At 46.6% G+C, this 11,040-nt stretch overlaps 1 pseudogene; it reads right to left on the bottom strand.

Moving 5' to 3' along the window:
• Positions 1–2,620: 2,620 nt before the first annotated feature.
• On the bottom strand, positions 2,621–10,097 carry LOC102818480 (annotated as a pseudogene).
• Positions 10,098–11,040: the final 943 nt, after the last annotated feature.

The following is an 11,040-nucleotide window of genomic DNA, read 5'->3' as shown; positions in this document are numbered from 1 at the left end:
TTGGCCTCAATTCTCAACAGTTAGACCCGTTAAGACACAATAATCCCCCATGACGAGATCTAACATCATCACCCCCCCCCATATTGTGATCAGTCCTGATTTGATGTAGTATGTGTTGTACATCTTCACTTCTAAGATTTTAATGAGGCTGGATGCAATCTATAGGATTAAGTTGTATCCTGAGTCAATCTCTTGAGACGAGGTTAAATAGGCAAGCAGAGCTCAGAGGAACCTATTACTAAGAAAGAGCTGGGAGTAGCGTTCATCCTTTGGACCTGTAGTCCCTGCACTGTGAAGTTCCTCAGCCCAGAGGTAGATAGATGCCAAGACACATGGACATTGCCAACGAATGTTGGGCCTACCAATGCTGACAGGAACCAAGGAACCTTCTTCAAGGTCAAAAAAGACAGAAAGCCATCCCCTAGAACTCTGAATTTAGACTTCAAGCCTCCTAAACTATGATTGAATAAATTTCTGGTTGTTAAACGCATCCATTTTTTTTTAATTTTTTTTTTAACGCATCCACTTTTGGTATTTCTGTTATAGCAACTCTAAATAACTAAGACACTGCCTGAGGCTCCTTCCTTTAGAGGACAGTGGAAGCTGAGAAGATACCATCTTCAACCACAGTGGGACTTCAACACCTGATTCACGGTGTTCCTCTCAACCTTGACTCTTGCCATCATCTGTTAAATTCAGTCCACATGGATAAGCCAACCAGCATCCTCACAGGTCATTGGCCCCTCATTTCCAGAACTGTCTTTTTTTCTCCCCTCTTCAGCCACACAACCTTGGACTCAAAAGGCTTCCTAAATAAATCATCCTACTGTCAGGCTGACTAGTCAATCCTCATCCCCACTCCAGTTTATCTTTCTGGCTCTCTTAATGTCACTTACCAGATATCTGTTAATAGTCGCAGACACAGCTGCTGTTAAATGCCGCTTAGTCGATTCCAACTCATAGCAACTCTGTATAGTTTCCAAGGAATGGCTGGTGGGTTTGAACCACCAACCTTGCAGCTCAAAACGACCTTGCAGTCCAGCACATTATCCTGCAGCTCTACACTAGGACTCCAGACACAGTAGGCACTTGCATGTTCTTTAACACAATGCCCATTTATGGATTTCACTGAGATCCCTCACCACAGATCTATCTCCCAATCTATCACACACTCTCCTCATCCTTCCAGTCCAGGTTAGCTTGGGTTCCATGGTCCATCTCTTCAACCACTCTGTGTACCTAGTATGTGTCAGGCACTATAGTTCTATTAGTAAAAAGACAAATTCATACACTCTCTGCACTTGGTTTTGTCCTTATACTAGACCTAAACAGTAGAACTCAAATCTTGGAATAAATTAACATTCATCTTCTTCTGGATTCCTATACTAAGAGTACTGAGTTCCCAGACACAGCGAAGAAGTCTCCAAAGAATAATGGGCTCATGATAATGTGCACACAATGTGAAGAATTTAAGCAGTGTCACTGAGTAACTCCTACTGTTTGTTGAATGGGAACCTAGACTGCTGTAAAAATCTTTACCAAAAACACAGTAAAATATTTTTAATCATTGGGCCTCCCTACTGCCAGACATTCTTCTTCAGTCCTCTTTCTTGAGACCTTTCCATATAGTATCTTCTCTCAGACTTCTGGTAATCCTCTGCCACCTTCTGAGGGACTGGGCTATATGAACCAAGCTTCAACTTCCCCATCTATTGAGTCCTACTCTGCTCAAGTCTCCCTTCTTTTCTAAGAAAATCCTCCTCTTCCTGTACTCCCTCCCTTTAAGTACCTACCTATTTCCTATCTTCATCCATTTTTTTAAAGGACTGTCAATTCTTGATTTCAGTCTCCATTACTTCTGCTTTTTATATTAGACTTGCTCACCTCATGGATTTTTCAGTGTTTCTTCTGTGCTTACATGCCCTATGAGTCCACCCCACTGAAATCCTACCCGCCTTGTAGGCTACAGCTTGTTAAGTAACGTTGAGTCTATGCCGACCCATAGCGACCCTGTATAGGGTTTCCAAGGAGCAGCTGGTGAGCTTGAACCACTGACCATGGAGTTCAAATGGCTTTGCAGCCTGACGCATTAACCCACAGCGCCACACCAGGACTCCTATAGCTTAGGCCCTACATATTCCAGAGAGCCATGCTAATCTCACTCTCATTAATCCAGTAATATTACCTCAACTAAACACAGATTAAGGCAGAAACCATCCCAGTTCACTTTTAAATGTGGTAATAGAATGTGACAATCCACAAAAAAAAAGAAAGCAATAAACCCAGAAACGGCAAACAGATTTAATGTAGCGTGTCAACTTCAATTGATTGATAGTGGCTGCCTAGAGTGCTGTGCTGAGTAGGTTTTTGAGGACACACCCTGGCTCGAAGAGTAAAACTGCTGGGATTAGCAATATCTGAAAACACAAGTAAAAGAAAATAAAGAAGTCAAATGATATCCACCAAACAGGACAGGAAATAATACCCAAAGCAGTGACTCCCCTCCACTCTCTGTATCATCCCCCAACCCCAGCGTTCCTATAACAACCAACCCAATTCCTCACACCATTCCCATAAACCCTAGCTTCCCCTGTCTAAACTAAGGTAAATACCTGGCATCTCACTTGTAAGAGAAACCACAGGCACCAGAGTTGCTGTTGGTACTGGCACCAGCTCCACTAAGGCCAGCAAAGAGGCCAAATGTGAGGGTGGCAGTCAGGCTTGAACTGGCATTGAAGCCACTGCTGGTACTTTCACTGGCACCAGCATTGGTACTACCACACTCTTGGGTTTTTGTTTTAGCTTCAGCTCCTGTCTGGATCCGGGCTTTGGCCCAGGGTCCAATATCAGCTTCATCCCAGTTACAGGGCCCTGCAGCATTCTCAGAGCCAAGTCCAATACCCATTCGGGCTCTAGTCTCAGCCCTCGCCTTGGCTTCATTGGCAGCCTCAGCTGCAGCCTTCAAATCTGCTTCCATAGCCTCACGGTACTGAGCTGCCCATTCCTTGGGATCCTTCTTTTGTACCTGAAATTAAAATTACAACCATCAGAAAATTCATAATCATAGCACTGAGCATTTAATGTATGCCAAGCACCATACTGGAGTCCTGGTGTGGCACTGTGGGTTAATGCACTGGATTGCAAAGTCAGTTTGAACCGCAAGGTTGGCAGATCAAGCTGCTCCTCAGAAACCCTATACAGGGTCGCTATGGGTTGGAACTGACTTAACGGCACTTACCAACAACAAGAAGCACCATTCTACGTTGAATTCTGGTGTGATGCTGTGGGATAAAGCACTGGACCGCAAGGTCGGTTTTTAACCATAAGGTCAGTGGTTCAAACTCACCAGCTGCTCCTTGAAAACCCTATACAGTGTCACTGAGTCAGAACCAACTCAACAGCACTTAACAACAAAAAACACCAGATTACATGCTGTACATAATTAAACAGAACAAGTACTACCAGTAAGTGTTGTTGTTGTTTAGTGCCATCGAGTTGATTCCGACCCATAGCGACCCTGTATAGGGTTTCCAAGGAGCAGATGGTGAGCTTGAACCACTGATGTTAATTATGCTCCTAATATTCCAGCCTTGTTCTGAAACCTACTAGCTCTGTGACTCTGAACATGTCATGCAATAACCACTCTGGCTTCAGTTTTCTTATCTGCGTTAATTCAAATTATAAGGGTGTAAGGAGCCATGGTAGCATATGGATTATGAGCCGAGCTGCTAACCGCGAGGTCAGTAGTTCAAATTTACAAATCATTTCACAAAGACTTATGAGTCCTGGTGTAGCACTGTGGGTTAATGCACTGGACTGCAATGTCAATTTGAACCGCAAGGTCAGTGGTTCAAGTTCACCAGCCGCTCCTTGGAAACCCTATACAGGGTTGTTATGGGAGGAGTCCTGGTGTAGTGCTGTGGATTAATATGCTGGATTGCAAGCTCACCAGCGCTCCCTCAGAAACCCTCTACAGTGTCACTAAGAGTTGGAACTCACTTGATGGCACTAACAACAATGATTAAATGGAGTTATGGTGTGGCACTGCAGGATAATGCAAGGTTGGTTTGAACTTCACGGTCAGTGGTTCAAACCCACCAGCCACTCCTTAGAAACCCTAAACAGGGTCACTATGAGTTGGAACCAACTCGATGGCATTTAACAAGGATGGAATGACTCCAAGAAACTGTACAGCACGGTGTTTGGCACATTAACAAAGGATTCGTAATATTCATACATGAACTATAGGCCATTCTGTGCACATCCTGCCCCAGGCAGGGACACTCTATGCTTTTGATATGCCAAACTCAGGAAGCCCTTCCAATTACCTTGCATGCAAACTTGAGGACTTTCATCTTGCTGGTCTCGTAGTAGGAACGCAGGCCCCAGAAGAACTCATATTCAGGGGGATTGCTATTGGGGACTCTGGCATAATCCAGATACCTAGAAAAGAGAGGATCAATTGCTAAATTCCAACATGGACCCTACATGCATGAGCTGGACATGCTCTAGATAGCAACTTCCCCAATTAAATATTGCAGTGATTCCTCCAATATCGACCCCTCTCTCCCACTAATCCTTCCAGTAAGCCACTTGGAGGTACAGGGGAGACATGTGTTAGGCATTTATTCATAAGAAAATCACAAGTTGTGTGCCCCTTGAAGCAATGAGCCCGGATTCCTATTGGGTGTTCTATACACAGTGGAACCCTTCTCCCGGCCCCTGCTCTGAGCACACTCCACCTCAGGGATTTCATCCATGGCCTGGCTGGAGCCCTAGAAAGATCCACCCTAGAAGACTACTTACTGTAAAAGGAAAAGAGTTAACCAAAAGCAGTATGGTCCATACACACTCTGTGTTATGCTACTGATGTGTTTGTATATGTGTATGTATATGTGTGTGAGTGCATGCACTTTGCTCAAGGCCTGAAGATGGGGTGGGCCCTGATCTAAATGTCAGGAAAGTTGGGCTCTAGGCCTGAATGGTCCAATTACCAGTTGTAGGCTATACCCAGAGAATTCCCGCTCTGAACCTTAGGTGGTTGTTGTTGTTGTTATGTGCCGTGGAGCCAGTTCCAACTCATAGCGATCCTGTACAGGGTTTCCGAGGCAGTAATCTTTACAGGAGCAGAAAGCCTCATCTTTCTCCCGCGGAACAGCTGGTAGTTTCGAACTGCTGACCTTGTGGTTCACAGCCCGATTCGTAACCACTATGCTACCAGAGCTCCTTACTTAAGATGTAAAACAGGATGGTGTACCGCCATGCCCAGAGAATTCCGGCTCTGAACCTCAGGATACTTAGATATAAAACAGGAAGGTGTACCACCACCCTGAAGGCTTTTTATGAAAACAAAGTAAAACATAAAAGTTAAGTCTCCAGCACAGCATCCGGCTACCTAAAGGTACCACTCTATGACATTTCTTTATGGAAAATAATGTCTATAATATTGTTATTGGCACAATAGAAAGAACCAAGGCTTTGGTTCTAAGTTCTAAACACAACTCTTCCACTTGCTACCTGTGTGACTCTGAGCCTCAACTTCCTCATATGAATAATGCTGGTGATATAATCCCTTCCTGTAGAGTTGTTCTGAAGACCAACTGTGAGAGTTCATGTAACAGATTAGGAAATATGTGCTCTTTTTTCCTGTCACAGCCCCAAGAATGACGATGTGCGTATGCACACGTGGATACACATACACACAAACCATGGCTTTACCGCTGTGTTCTGAAAGATGACAAATCCATGGAAAATAGCAACACCATAAAAAGTCACTTACTTCTGCTTCACAAATTCATCAGTAATGAGCTTCTTTACATCCCCAAAGAGCGAGTGATGCACCCTGACATCAGAGAAAGAAAAACACACACACACAGTCAGGGCCATGGCACTTCGCAGATAGGGGCAGAAGCAGTTCCCAAATGGAAAAGAGATTTCTAACACAGGAAAGAAGCTCCACAGAAGCCTAAGAGATGGTGAGAAAGGGGCAGGGAAAGAAGTTTTTAAAACCATTTTACTATCCACCCAGGTCAGAACCCTAGGTCCACTACCCAGTCCAGAACCCCCCACCCCCTCCACCAGACCGGTGCAATCCTGGGACCATCCTCTCCTGCCAAAGGACAACATGGACAGCAAGCACTGAGAGAGCTCAATCATACCCTGGACGCAGCCCTAACTTGCGTAGCACCTCCCAGATGACAGCTGCAAGGAGGCAAGAGGAGACAGGGACGGAAAATGAACACGTGGAATTCAGACTATGACCACCCATTCAGCTGTAGACCCAGCCACTCACCTTCACTGGACCGATTTCCATTCATGAAGATGATGCTAAGAAGCACCATAAGGAGACCCAGTTTGGGTGAGTCCTTGGTTCTAAGGCAGAAATAGGATGGAGAGACAGTAGTCATTTGAAAAATCCACATTGGCTAGTTCACTAGGCTAGCCTCTCCCAGATTCCAGAATTCTCTGCCCAGTCTATGCTCCAAGCTCTGTGTGATCCTGGGTCAAATCACATTCTCCTCACCCCAGGTTTCCAAGATGGTACAACAAAGGCACTCAGTCTCTGTGAGTTGCTTCCATGTCCCTTAGCCCCATGAGCACTCTACACATAGCCCCACTGATGACTCTCCAGCCCTTTGAGCATCATGATCTACATGTACCAGGGAGCAATCCCTTGAAAACCATCCTACAAGACCAGGCCATGTACCAGCAAAAAGAGACAAGCAATGACAGGCCTGCTTTCCTGGGAAGTTTCTGGAGAGACAGAAAACCTGATAGCAGGAATGCCCCACTTCAGGCCTCTATACCCTTCAAGCAATCACAATTAGGCACCACCATTACTGTGTGCAGAGCTCAACCAGGTACGGGAACTGAACCAGGGCTTTTAACACCTACCTTTCCTGACTGCCTAAGAGGATGTGAGGAGAGAGGACAGGGAAGGGGTAGTGCCATGAACCAAAGTTCCTCTTCCATCCCATCCCCTTCAGCTTACGTTCCCAGTATGCCTGCATCAGTGGGTTCTAGGGTGCTGAGAAGAATGTACAAGTGGTCATTCTTATCAATTTCCTTCAACTGGATTCCAAATACCTGAAGATAAGGAAAACAGCTATGAAATCACATAAGTCAGTTGCTTGGGTATCCCAAAGCTCCCTGTGTTCCTGCGGGGTGAGGATGGGGTCGGGGGGTGGGGTTGTGTGTTTGTATGTGTGTGACAAAAAGATAAGTCAGTGAGATATCGCATATAAAGCACTAAGCTAAGTGACTATGCAATGAATGTACTAATGTTACCTACATCATCTTTGGATGAGTGGGAATCTAGGGAGACAGAATGGGGAATGGAAGTTAAGAGGTGCATGGAAAAGATCATGGAAAAATTCCACGATCTTTTCATTCCATTTTTCCAAGAGCATTTTGAAGCTCCATCATACATTATAAAATACATTCAGCAGTGGACAGAAGCCAGGGCTAGTTGAGTGGTTTTGGTCTGAGCTATGCCTTTACTTTCTGTGTGACCTATTGCTCATCTATACCCCCTCCATAGGCCAAGTCTGCCCATCTGCACAGTAAAGAGGCTGGATTAGTGAGTCTCTGTGGTCCCTCCCAGAAGGAACATGTGTACCTTTGTTAATTGGAAGGCTTCCCCATCATGCCCATATCCCAAGGCTGCCCCTTCACCTTCTCCAAGGAATAGCCTGCTCGTTCAATGATTTCAGGGTACACATCAGTATATTCTTTGATGATGTCCTTCAGCATGTCTGCAAAGGGAGAGTGTTGCAAGCACCGGGGCTGAAGAAAAGCCAAGAGGCACCCATGCCCAAACTATAGACCCTTTGCCAACCCTGTTTCAGGGCTAATGAGTAGAAATGCTAGCACTGACCAATTAGAATTTTGGAAGGACAGTGATAGGATAAGAATTGTCGCTAGCACATGGGAGAGAGAGCAAAGGAGGGTAGAGGTGGGGTGGGGTGGGGATGACTAGGACTATACCTGAGCGCTTGATAGGGATTTTCGTTTGGTCTTTAACCAGCAAGTACTTCACCAAATCATTTGCCTGGGAGAGAACACAGAAAGATCAATATATGTTGGCAGGATATTTAAGAAGGCAGGTAAGACAATGAAAAGGCGGAGTGGAAAGGACAGAGTTCTTACCCTCCCTTGCAAAAGGGCCACATCCTGAGTCGGTGGTGCTTCAGGTTCTTGGGAAGACTGGAGCTTCACAGCTCTGCGGCGAGCCTTGCCCCTACGGGCCTTAGGTGACCTCAGAGAAAGCAAGGCTCTCCGGGCCCAAGCAGCCAACCGAGTCCTTGATGCCCTGCGGGCTCAAAAGGCTATGGGGCCCCTTGAGGCCCTACGGGCCATTGAGGCCATTAGGGCCTTTGAGACTCTTCGGCCACCTGTGGTCCCAGAAGCCTGACTCTGATCACTGTTGCCATCTTCTTCCCCATTCAGGTGCTTCACCTGAATCAACAAAGGAAAAGGCTCAACATCACTAAGTGAAGTCCCCTTAGTCTCATCCTTGTATTGACAGCCTGATGCACTAGCCATTGGTCTTCCTGAGTCCTGGGCTTGTCTTTCCCTGTCTTCCAGGTAGGAGTTTCATCTCCCCACCAGGTCACAAATAACTCAAGGGTGGAGTTTAAGACTTCTCTGCTTCTTGTGTCTGTCACTAGTTCTATGTGTTTCACCCTGGACAACCACTTCACCTCCCTGAGAGTCAGAGTCACACTTTATAAAACTGAGGTTGTAAGGTTAGCTGTCAAGAGATACTTTCCAGATTTAATGGGCTAACCTGCATGAAGGCCTAATGCATGATTGTTACTGCTGCTGTTGTTGCTACTGTTAAGTTCCATCGAGTAGATTTTGACTTATAGCGACCCTGTATAAGATTTCCAAAGAACAGCTGGTGGGTTTGAACCGTTGACCTTGTGGTTAGAAGTCCAGGGCTTATCCTACGGCGCCACACCAGGACACACATGACTGCTATCAGATAAATATACACTAAATTACAATCAGATTGCAGCTCTGCATATTCATGCCACATCTCCCCACCAGTCTGTGAGCTCTCTGATCATTAGATCTAAGTCACATTTCTGTCAGTGTCCCTTACAGCTGTGATGAGCATCGGGAACTTAGGAAGTTTTTGTAGAACAAATTAACCAACTGTAATGTGAGGAGTAAAAAGGCACGGGTGGTGGCTGCAGAGTTTTACCTTTCGAGCTTTCTTGGTCTTGACCTTGGGTCGAGCATCCTGATTCTCCTGAGCCTCAGCAGCTGCATGCTCGGGCTCAGGTTCATCTGTGGGAGCCTGAGAAGCAGAAGCCTCCGTCTCATGGGCCTTTGTATTAACCTGTTTATCAGCCACACAATTGACTTTTTTGGTCTCAGGGTCAGTATTCTGTATCTTGGTTTCAGCTGCTGGGCTCTTTTTTCCAGCTTTCAGAACCTGGGTATCAGTCTGCTGAATGGTAGGTGAGGCTTGGGTGACAGCTGCCTCCTGAGCCTCTTGGGCCTTTGAGACTCCTGTGGCCATTGGGACCCCTGTGGCCTTTGGGACCTCTGTGGCCTTTGAGAACTCTACGGCCTTTGAAACCCCTAGAACATCTGAGACCTTCAGAGCTTCTGACACCTCTGGTGCCTTTGAGGCCTTGGGTGCCTCTGAGACCTCCAAGTTCTGGGTCACTGCCAGTAGAGTCTGCATCACCAAGCTGTTGTCCTCTTCTGAAGTTTCAGCCTGCAAGTAGAGGAGGCACAGAAGTTCACAGACCTCCTCATCACTTCTAATTACGCAAATGGCACCAAAATTCCAGAGACACACTTCTTGACCCATACTAATTCTTACTTGCCCTGTGTTCTGATCACCTCAGGCCACCAAGACCAACCCTGAGCAGGAAAAAACAGTGAAGAGGTATGGGCCCGCTATTCCTCTAATGGGGGAGGAATGGAAACGGACAGAGCCCAGGCAAGAAAGTGGGTAGAGAACAACAAGGAGGGACAAAGGGATTGGGGACAAGGCTGGAAAAGCAAGCTGGAAAGAGGAAAGATGGAGGGCTTACCTGGAAACGGGTTAGACCTGCACCACTCTCACTTGTGTCAGACATGTTTCAAGTTGATTGGCAAGAGCAGAAGCCTGAAGGTGAGAAGGCCTGGGTCAAGAAGTACACCCAATGAATGTCCTCTTCCCTACAGCACTTACCACCACCAAAGTCTACCTGGATAAACACTAACTGTTAAACACAAGGTCAGCAGTTCAAACTCACCAACCTATCCTTGGAAACCTATACAGGGTGATTAAGAGTCAGAAGCAACTCTAAGGCACATAACAATTCTGCCTGGAGACAGATCCTCACATCTTAGGACTCCAATCCAAGTCCCACCCCCAGCTCCTGCCCCTCACCCAACAACTCCGTTCTCATAAGTAGTAATCTAAAAGGTCTAAGGTCTTAATTCTCTACATCCATACCCTCCCCTTCTCCAGGATGTGCCAGCGCGGCAGCTGAGAACCCCACCCCTTTTCCAATGCACCGCCAGCAAAAGGTCTATAGTGCGCATGCTTGTCTGGGGCAGGGCCCATTTCAGCCCCGCCTATTGTCCCAACATAAGACCTTTCTTTGATGTTCCCCGTACACATGCGCATACAGCAGCTGGCGCCACTCTGAGCTGGCCCTTCTCTACACGCCCATTTCTAGAGACCCAGAGTGCGCATGTGCAATGACGGTTTCAGTCTGGCACCCTTACCTAACACACACCCCTCTTCAGGTCCCCAGCGCCAGTCAGACCCGCCCCTTCCCCAACAAGTCTCCCTCCAAACTGTAACAGTGTCTGGTGGTCTCAGACTCTACCCAACTCACACCTACCTCACCAAGTCCACAGTCACTAAGCCCCGCCCTTTTTCCTAACACACCACCACACAGCCCTGGCAAAGCACATCTTGGTTCCGCCCCTTCCCTAATACACCCCCTCCTCAAACCAGTATTGAGCTAGTGATTCCATCTTGCGCCCAGCCAAACCGGATCAGTTCCCTTCCTTCCCAGCCAGACGGAT

Source organism: Chrysochloris asiatica, unplaced genomic scaffold (genome assembly GCF_000296735.1).
Source record: "Chrysochloris asiatica unplaced genomic scaffold, ChrAsi1.0 scaffold00315, whole genome shotgun sequence".
In the NCBI taxonomy this organism is placed as follows: domain Eukaryota; kingdom Metazoa; phylum Chordata; class Mammalia; order Afrosoricida; family Chrysochloridae; genus Chrysochloris; species Chrysochloris asiatica.
This window is presented reverse-complemented; position numbering and strand designations above follow the sequence as displayed.